Raw genomic sequence first — 10,221 nt, forward strand, 5'->3', positions numbered from 1 at the left:
TCAAATTGAGGATAGGGCGATGAGAACCATTTGGTTTCTGCACCAGAAACAGAGTAGAGTAGTACCCTGTCCCTCGTTGTGATTGAGGACTCTATAGCTTCCTGAATCTGCAAAGCTTTGGTTTTGTCCTGAGAAGGACTCGTGCAGAAAAACTGGTGTGGCGGTCTGTGCCGAAAAGACAGGGCATACCCCTGGGAGACCACTTCTCGAACCCAGGCATCCGTGGTGGTATTGTGCCAGCACTGGGCAAATTGAAGAAGACGGCCTCCCCCACTCTGGGGTCCCCCAGAGGGAGGCCCATCCCATCAGGCAGAAGGCTTATCTTCCTGCTTGGAAGAAGGGCACCTGGCACTCCAGGCCTGCTTCTTGGGCTTAGAGGCGGTCTTGGTCACTGACTGCCTCGGGAAGGACTGACCTTTGGCCTTACAGCTGAACCCGAAAGGACCGAAAAGCGGAGCTCCTCACCTTAGAAGGTGCTGAAGCCGAAGGGAGGAAGGCTGACTTGAATTTAGCCAGAGTATCCACTATTTTGTCCAAGTCTGGACCAAATAGCAACTCCCCATTAAAAGGTAAGGCCTCCAGGCCCTTTTTAGAGTCTCCAGGACCGCAGCCTCAAGCACCGACGAGCAGACACAGCTGCAGCTGAAACCCTAGAGGTCAGCAGGCTGGCATCTAACGATGCTTCCCCAATATAGGAAGCCACATCTCTCATCTGTCCTATTCACACTCTCTGGATATCCGGAGCATCGTCTGGAAAAGTATCCTCTAAAGCGTTGGCCGAGCTCTCAACAGCTTTAGCCATCCAAGAGATGGCCATGGACGGACGGGCCACTGCCCCAGAGAGAGTAGATAGTCTTTAAACAAGTCTCCACTTTCCTGTCCGTGGGATCCTTCAGAGAAGAGATAGACAAGGGCAATGTAGCGCTTTTAATTAAGCGGGTGACATGGGAATCCACCACTTTCTGGGCCATGGCATCCGAGTCAGTGTCCTCATGTACTTCTCCGTCATCTGAAGACACGTCCGTGTCCGTTAACTGCGCAACCAGTGAAGCCGTAACGGGGCGCTTGGACGCCTTTGAGGGCATGTCACTTTGTAACATCGACTGAAAAGCAGAAGACGAGGCCGCCAGACTGTGAACAGAGCTGGAGAGTACATCCACCCAGGGTGGAGGAACCGCATGATAAGGCACCATGGACTTCTGCACCACTGAGACTGTACGTACACAGGCAACCCCGAATAAGGAACCAAGGGAATGGGGGATGGTAGGCTGGGGCAACACCCTAATAGGGACTGCAGCGATTGATGCCAGCACCTGCGAAAACATTGCCCAAGGAGGATCCTGCGACATAGGGGTTTAGAGGGGCCAGGCACCAGTTGGCACCACCCGCACAGACCATCCTGCGATAAATCCTCCCCATCAACCCCTGCCGAACAGCGTCCGCAAAAAAACAACACAGGAGCCTCGGAGAGCTCAATTTCCTCATCAGACATGACACAATAAATTTGTAATAAATATGTATCACCGAGAAGAGGTGAGGCGTGTAACACCTGCGCACTCCCAAGTATGCAACCCAAACAGCCCACAATCTGGTACTGAGTAGCACACCGCAGTATGTGACGGACCCCACAAATACGTAGATCTATATAAGTGAGGTACACCGAAAAAACGCCCCTCCCCCACGCACCTGCGGGCTGTAGGACAAGGAAAGGGATAGGTAAAAAGCTGACAGTAAGTAGAAAAAGCACAGACAGCAGCACTAGTAATAGTCACATACCATGCAGAGAAGTTATACTCACTGCACCTTCCGCTACAATCACCTCCCAGATTCAGTGTCTGGGAGGGCTATAGCGCTGCGAACACCGTCCTTGATCGGGGGAGAGGTACGCAGGGGGACCGGTCCACGCACCGCCCAGGAGATCTGCGTTGCCACTGAGAAGATGGCCGCCGGAGAGCTCTGAGGAGTGGCGGCCGTAGGAGCAGCTCAGCAACGCCAGCACGCATGAGAAGGCGCGCTGGGCTGAGGGGAGGAGCCGCTAAACCAGGGAAGGCTGCCTCCCCTGGCTAGTGATTAACCCCAGGGACGCTGGTTCCCCTCCAGCAATTATTCAACACTACAAGCGCCGCCGGTCTGTCCCGTGATGCGCTGCCCGCGGCTTACCTGTCCCCGTGACTCCAGTAGCAGTCTGTGGGAGGTCCCGGAGCCCTGCTAATACTGACTCCGGGGTCCCGCTGGCATACCCAGAGCAGTACTGGCGTCGCAGCGCCAGCGGGGTTGTTGGAGCGGCAGGGTGGACGTCCAGATGGACAGTCTGATGCTGCCGCTTTGAAGAGTAATAATAAATAAATAAAATCTTCTTTCTTTAAAAATAAAAATAAGCGTAGGGGTTGCTTATGCAGCCCCACTGCGTCAGGGTGACCCGTTTAGTTGGTGCCCGACTCCGGCTGGGCACCAACTAAAACTGAGGTGCCTGTGGCTCGGGGTATAGAGGAGGATGGACCCAAGTGCATCCTGGGAGCAGCAAAGCTTTAACTGCGTGGTGCCCGTAGATCCAGATACAGCTATACCCCAAGGTCAACCCTGTGGACCCCTATGGACCCTGAAGTAGAAAAAAAGACAGTACAATACAGCAGCTGGCACAGTCACACACAGTGCACATGTAATATATTTACAATCGTCTCTAACACCAGGAATGGTAGGATACAGAGCACGATGGGCCCGATTCAGACCCGGACGCTAAGCCGTAGACGCACGCTATTGCTGCATATGCAGCAAAATACGCATACGTGAACCAATCACGGTGCCTGGGAATTGTGCGCTCGTAGTACACAGACTGGACGCTGCTATGAGTGACAGATTGTTCCATGAGTGGGTGGTAACAGTAGAAGGTGCTTGTGAACGGGGGAGTGGTGCTGTGAAAGCAGGTGTGTTTGGGCGTCAAAACGGCGTTTTATGGGTGTGTATAATTAGCATGGAGGCGTCATTGTATACGTCACTTGGTTGTATATCAGCTTGCAGTGATCGCAGTGCTTGCGGCGGGGTAGGGCCTACCTCAAGCGCTGCGTGCAGCCTCTATGGCTCTCGATGTTACTGATTAATCAGACACTTCCTGGAGATGTGTTAAGTAAGAAAAGTGGGTGTCGTTACACTGGCGTGCGCTCACTCTGCCGTCATTCTCTAAGACATAGAGGGCGTCCTTACACCAGAGAGTGCGATCGCAGAATTTGCATACCCAGCCCCTTTTGGCTATGAGAGAGCGCAGCTTAGCATCTGGGTCTGAATCGACCCCTATATACCTTAACCAAGGGAGAAGTATACAGGGAGACTGACCCAAACCCTCCTGAGACCAACAGTTACCGCAGTGCACTGGTAGAGGTGGTAGCATCTCAAACACACATGGAGGGTAGGCGGAGCATCCCACACGCAAAACCCTGCGTAAGGACTGTGTTGGGGGAGGAGTGCCTACCTCCTCTAACGTGCATCAACCAGTCGGGTACGCTGTCCTCATGGCAGATGTGTCGGCTGCCGATCCCCTGCGTCAAATGATAAGGCCCCGGCGGTCTAGTGAGGATGCGGACGCTCCCGGGCCCTGAATGCAGCGGTTTCCAGTATGTCTCCATAAGCAAGGACTGACGAGCGTGATTCTTCGTAAGCGAGAAATCGCCTTACCCGACATCTCTGTGCGTCCAGGTCCCAGCATCGCAGCTAGCAAGCGGAGGTAGATGGAGTCGCAATACATGCGTCTTAATTCAGACGCTCAGTCCTACCAACTCAAAAACATTGAATAAAAGCTTAGGACTGCCTGAGTAGTCCCATTACAAAGAGGCATCTTAAGCCTGCTGCACCAAACGAACAACTGAATGCCTGTGACTAGGGGCGGGGTATATATGGAGGAGGACCCGAGGCATTCTGGGAGCTATAGCTTTAACCGTTTGGTCCCTGGATCACTCCAACCATAATACCCTCATGGTATCCCTATGGACCCTGAATTTTGCTACTTCCCAATAAATCCCTTTCTCCGATTCCATAGGGGACACTGGAGAGCATAGAAAGTGGGGTATAGACGGTGCTGAGAGAGAGCTGGCACTTTAAATTTTAAGAAGTGTGACTAGCTCCTCCCCCTCTATACCATCCCCAAGCCTCAGTCTTAGAAAGCTGTGCACGAGGGGAGCTGAGAAAAAACAAACGGAAGAGGAGGAGGCGAAGCAAGTACACAGAACATAGGAAAAGGTTGAAAAGCAGAAAAACCACCAGAGACAACCAGTGTCCAACAGACAACAGAAAAAGACCCCAATCCTGGCAGGAAGGACCAGCGCAGGGTGGGCGTCCAGTGTCCCCTATGGAATCGGAGAAAGGGATTTATCGGTAAGTACCAAAATCCTGTTTTCTCCTTCATCCACTAGGGGACACTGGAGAGCACAGACAGTGGGGACGTCCCGGAGCTCCCATTACGGGCGGGAAAGCGCTGAGAACCCTGCAAAACAGACCGGCCATACTGCAGTGCAGTTGCCGCAAACCTGTGAAAACTATCAAAAAGAATACAGGAATATCAGCCAGACCAAGAAGCCGCTTGGTAAAGTAACTTCAAGGAAAAAACTCTGAACAGGTGCCCACGAGGAACCTACAGAGTGAGTGGCGTTGCAATAGAAAAATCGGAGGCTCCCTAGAAGAAGCCATAGAAACACGACTGATAGTGAGACAAATCCAGTGGGCCAGTGACCGTTTTGAAGCTGGCCAACCAGGACAAACAGCAAACTAAACAAACAGAGTTTGCTTTACACATGGCTGCAGTACCCCATAAAAAAAACGAACAAGCACTAGCAACATCCAAGTATCCGGACTAAGGAGAGTGTCATGGAAGAAACCTGTACCACAATAGGTTGTTGATGTGGAGAGCCAAAAAATCTTTGGAAAGAAAATCCATTCCTGTATGGAGCTGCGCTCTATCCTCATAAAATATCAAGTATGGAAGCCGACCGGATAGAGCTACCAGATCAGACAACCTCCTGGTTGATGCCAGCGTGAGAAGAATTTCTCAATACCCTGAAAGGTATTTGAACTCCACCAACTACCAGAAAAAAAATTGAACAGAGGAAACTGTAGGAAAGAAAGTACAAGATCCAAATAACAAGAGCCGCAGGGGGAACAAAAGTGATTGCAACCGAATCACACCCTGTAGAAAAATCTGAACCTCCGTTATTCCAGACTCACTTCTTCTGGAAGAAAAACAAAATAAAACCAACTGAGCTGAAATATGAACCTTCAGCGAACCCACAGATCGGCTGAGAAACGAGCCTGCAGAAAAAGCAGAAATCTGGCTAGGTTGAATTCTGTAGGAGGAGCCCCTCCATATTCATAGCATGAAACATAAGTATTCCAATTACGGAAGTAACGTTTAGAAGTACCTTCCTTCCTAGCTCCTAGTATAGTAGGGCTTACCCTGGATGGGATCCCTGTACTTCTGAAAATGGCCCTATTAAGAGCCCCTCTATCAAACGCTACTCAGTGTGGATAGGCCAAAGGAACCCAAAGTAAGAGAACTTCTCCCAGAGGTATAGGCCACGGATCGTCGATCAACAGAGGCTGAAGGATGAATTACCAAGATCTGCGAGGGCAATCCAGAGTAACCAAGAGAACCTTGGACTGCTCCCTAGTGTAGAAATCGAGGGAGGAAATGGAGGAAACAGATAGACAAATCTTTAACAGTCAAGGTGTTGACAATGCCTCCACTGTCACTACCTCTGGGTCTCTTGTCATTGAGCAGAAGATAAAATCATTTGATGAGTTTGTCTGGATATCATGAGGTCAACCTAGGGAAGACCCCCATTGGTGATAAATAAAAGACCTGCTGGTGTAGTGTCCATTCCCCTGGATCCATGTCCTATCAGCTGAGTTCAGTTTCTCAATTTTCTACAACTGTGATGAAGATTGCCAACACAGCCACTGCAAGCCTTTCTGCCCAGATTAGAATGCGGCTTACTTCTTTACAATCTCCAGACGTCTAGATCCGCCCTGATTAATGTACGCCACTGTCGTGGCATTGTCCAACTGGACCCTGACTGCATGGCTCCGCAACCAGTGATCTGCTGTCTGAATAGCGTAGAAAACTACCCGCAATTCCAATATGTTTATCAGTAGACCCGCTTCCAGTGGTACCCAGCGGTCTTGGAAGTGCTGTTACTGAAAAACACCACTTCACCTCCTCTCAGACTCATGTCTGTGGTAAGAAAAATCCCATCCCCCATTCCTATTATCTTACCCTCCAGTAGGAATATCGAATTCAACCACTAGAAGAGGGTATCTGAGTTGAGAGACTTAACTTTACCCGATGGTGAAGGAAAAGATAGGATCCTGTTCACTGAGAGAGAAGGACTAGCTGAAAAAAAATCCTGGAGAGAAATCAACATAAGGAAAAAAAACCTCTAGTGCCTTGACCATCTTCTCCAGGAGTCGAGTGCAAACATGCAGCAGTACCAGATGATGTCAAAAGCCCGTCCTCACCATGTCCTGGATGGAAATTTCTTGATGAAGGAACACTCTGGCATCAGGTGTCCATTTGCATCATTGCAGATGAGACCTGGAAAAATACAGAAACCACCCGTGACGATAAGTCGTGTAACATTGTGCAGTAATTAGACCCTGTAATGGGCCTTCAGGAAAAGATCGTCTATAATAGTGATCCAGTTTCTGAAGGAGAGTCGTTATGTCTGTGGTGAGGCGGCCGTACAGGAGATAAAAATAGTCTTTGATATCCATAGATATCGAGATTCGCCATTCTCTGGTCCCTATCTGAAGGGACTCTATGTTGAACTTGAACAGCCTTAGGACTAAAATGAGAGTAGGTTTGACCTATCTAGGAACCTGGATCATCACTCTAGTGGATAGAAGCTAGTGTGTAGTTTGCTGTAAAACGATACTTCTGTCGTTGGAAACTGGCAAACCTGTGTAAACAAGTAGAGGAGGAGACTAAAGAGTTAAGCTTGAATTCTCGAGTGAAGAAATCCCGGACCCAATCGTCGGTACAATATTCCGTTCATACTACTCTGAAGTCCTGAAAACTCTCTTCTCCTCTGGGAACCTTATTAGGACTCTACTCCAACCTCCGGAACCACAGGGAGTTAATGAACCTGTGAACAACCCGGAGCACTAAAGGACTGAAACGAGGATTCTGCATAAGAACTTCTAGGGGGAGGTAGAGGAATATAAGAGGATCTACCCCCATCCATGTCCTTCATGTAGATTACAATAACAAGACGCAATATCACACTTGCAGCTGTACATACTTCAAACTCCTGTACGATGTCTATAAAAGACAAGTCTGAAACAGCTGCCAAAGTGTATATGCACGAAAAAGATAAAAACCGCCAGAAGATCTGAAAGTTATTTATCCGGATGTTCCCTAGTTGACAACAGAACCTAATCCGGCTTTATTGAAACTGGAGATGCAATAGCATGTCTGTTATTTCTTGACAAAGAAAACTGTGGGGTAGGTCTATAGCAGGGGTGGGGAACCTTTTTTTCTGCTGAGGGCAATTTTGATATCTATAACATTATTCACGGGCCTGGTGCAGGCCACGCCCCATCCGTGTAAAGTCACATGGGGGCTAGGCACAATCGCCAGTGATTACAGCAATGCCCGGATCATCCTGAAAATGCTCTGGGGAACTGCAAGGGCAGCGGTGTGATCTGAAACGTCCTAAGAATGCTCCAGGTGGCGCTGCTGCATAGATTCTGGCTGCAGGGGACCATTGTAGGCACCCTACTAGGCAGATGAGGCTAGCATAGAGAGGGCCAGACCAAATGATTACGAGGGCCTTATACGGCCCCCGGGCCTGAGGTTCCCCATCCCTGGTCTATAGCTTCCTGTATCTGCTATACCTGGCGGACTGCAGAAAATATTCTCAGAATCCCATACTGAGATTCGGCTCCTCTATATATAAGGCAATGTATTTACCCCTGCAACGCCAGGGTCTGACGCTGATCAGTGGTACGGGAAAGGGCTCTGCTCGATGTATATTATGCTGACTGCATAAGCTGCCTAACGGCAGCACAATTACAACTTATCCCGTGAAACCTGCAGCACCGAAGACGGCGAATCCGACATCCCTGAAGTTCATTTGCAATTTGTACAGGGAGAACACACAAACTCCACCCAGCCAGAGCCGCAGCGGGTTATCGAACCCCAGGGCTACGACAAGCACAATAGGGAGTTTGTAATGCAAAATATTGCCGGTATGTAGAGACACCTTAGATCCTCATGACACATACAGACCCCATACACACAACAGTAATGAAACAGTATAATGAAAGAGGTCAACAGAAGAAACTGGTATACAGACAGGAGAGAGCCACACACCTGCCCTAATAGTGCTCCTAGCAGTGCCAGAAAACACTAGGTATAGGAGGTAAGTAATCACATATACAGAGAGACAGGAGAGAGCCACACCTGCCCTAATAGTGCTCCTAGCAGTGCCAGAATACACTAGGCATAGGAGGTAAGTAATCACATATACAGAGAGACAGGAGAGAGCCACACCTGCCCTAATAGTGCTCCTAGCAGTGCCAGAATACACTAGGTATAGGAGGTAAGTAATCACATATACAGAGACAGGAGAGACACACACCTGCCCTAATAGTGCTCCTAGCAGTGCCAGAAAACACTAGGTATAGGAGGTAAGTAATCACATATACAGAGACAGGAGAGACACACACCTGCCCTAATAGCGCTCCTAGCAGTGCCAGAAAACACTAGGTATAGGAGGTAAGTAATCACATATACAGAGAGACAGGAGAGAGCCACACCTGCCCTAATAGTGCTCCTAGCAGTGCCAGAAAACACTAGGTATAGGAGGTAAGTAATCACATATACAGAGAGACAGGAGAGAGCCACACCTGCCCTAATAGTGCTCCTAGCAGTGCCAGAATACACTAGGTATAGGAGGTAAGTAATCACATATACAGAGAGACAGGAGAGAGCCACACCTGCCCTAATAGTGCTCCTAGCAGTGCCAGAAAACACTAGGTATAGGAGGTAAGTAATCACATATAGAGAGACAGGAGAGAGCCACACCTGCCCTAATAGCGCTCCTAGCAGTGCCAGAAAACACTAGGTATAGGAGGTAAGTAATCACATATACAGAGACAGGAGAGAGCCACACCTGCCCTAATAGTGCTCCTAGCAGTGCCAGAAAACACTAGGTATAGGAGGTAAGTAATCACATATACAGAGACAGGAGAGAGCCACACCTGCCCTAATAGCGCTCCTAGCAGTGCCAGAATACACTAGGTATAGGAGGTAAGTAATCACATATACAGAGAGACAGGAGAGAGCCACACCTGCCCTAATAGTGCTCCTAGCAGTGCCAGAAAACACTAGGTATAGGAGGTAAGTAATCACATATACAGAGACAGGAGAGAGCCACACCTGCCCTAATAGTGCTCCTAGCAGTGCCAGAAAACACTAGGTATAGGAGGTAAGTAATCACATATACAGAGAGGCAGGAGAGAGCCACACCTGCCCTAATAGTGCTCCTAGCAGTGCCAGAAAACACTAGGTATAGGAGGTAAGTAATCACATATACAGAGACAGGAGAGACACACCTGCCCTAATAGTGCTCCTAGCAGTGCCAGAAAAACAAGAGATATGGTAAGAACTTACCTTTGTTATCTCTGTTTCTACGAAGTCCATAGGGTCCACAGGGTTGACCTTGGGGGTATAGCTGGATCTGGATCCACGGGCAGCACGCAGTTAAAGCTTTGCTGCTCCCAGGATGCACTTGGGTCCGTCCTCCTCTATACCCCGCCCCGGCCACAGGCACCTCAGTTGGTAAGCAGCTAAGGCCGGAGGAGGAGACTAAACAGAGAGAAGGAAGACTGGAACACACAAGAAACCATACTCACAGAAATGGGAGACGGAAAACCGGTGACCAGCCACAGAGCCCATTTGAAGCCAGGTGCGTCAGGGCGGGCGCCCTGTGGACCCTATGGACTTCGTAGAAACAGAGATAACAAAGGTAAGTTCTTACCATATCTCTTGTTTTCTACTTCAGGGTCCATAGGGGGTCCACAGGGTTGACCTTGGGGATGTCCCAAAGCAGTTCAACTAAGGGCGGGGACGCTCCTGTGCTGAAAGGAGTACCCGGCGCCCAAAGGATGCATCCTGAGAGGCGAAGGTGTCAAACGCATAAAACCTCAAAAACGTCTGAATTGAAGACCAAGTAG

Source organism: Taudactylus pleione, unplaced genomic scaffold, assembly GCF_031769625.1.
Source record: "Taudactylus pleione unplaced genomic scaffold, aTauple2 ptg002180l, whole genome shotgun sequence".
NCBI classification, from domain to species: Eukaryota; Metazoa; Chordata; class Amphibia; order Anura; family Myobatrachidae; genus Taudactylus; species Taudactylus pleione.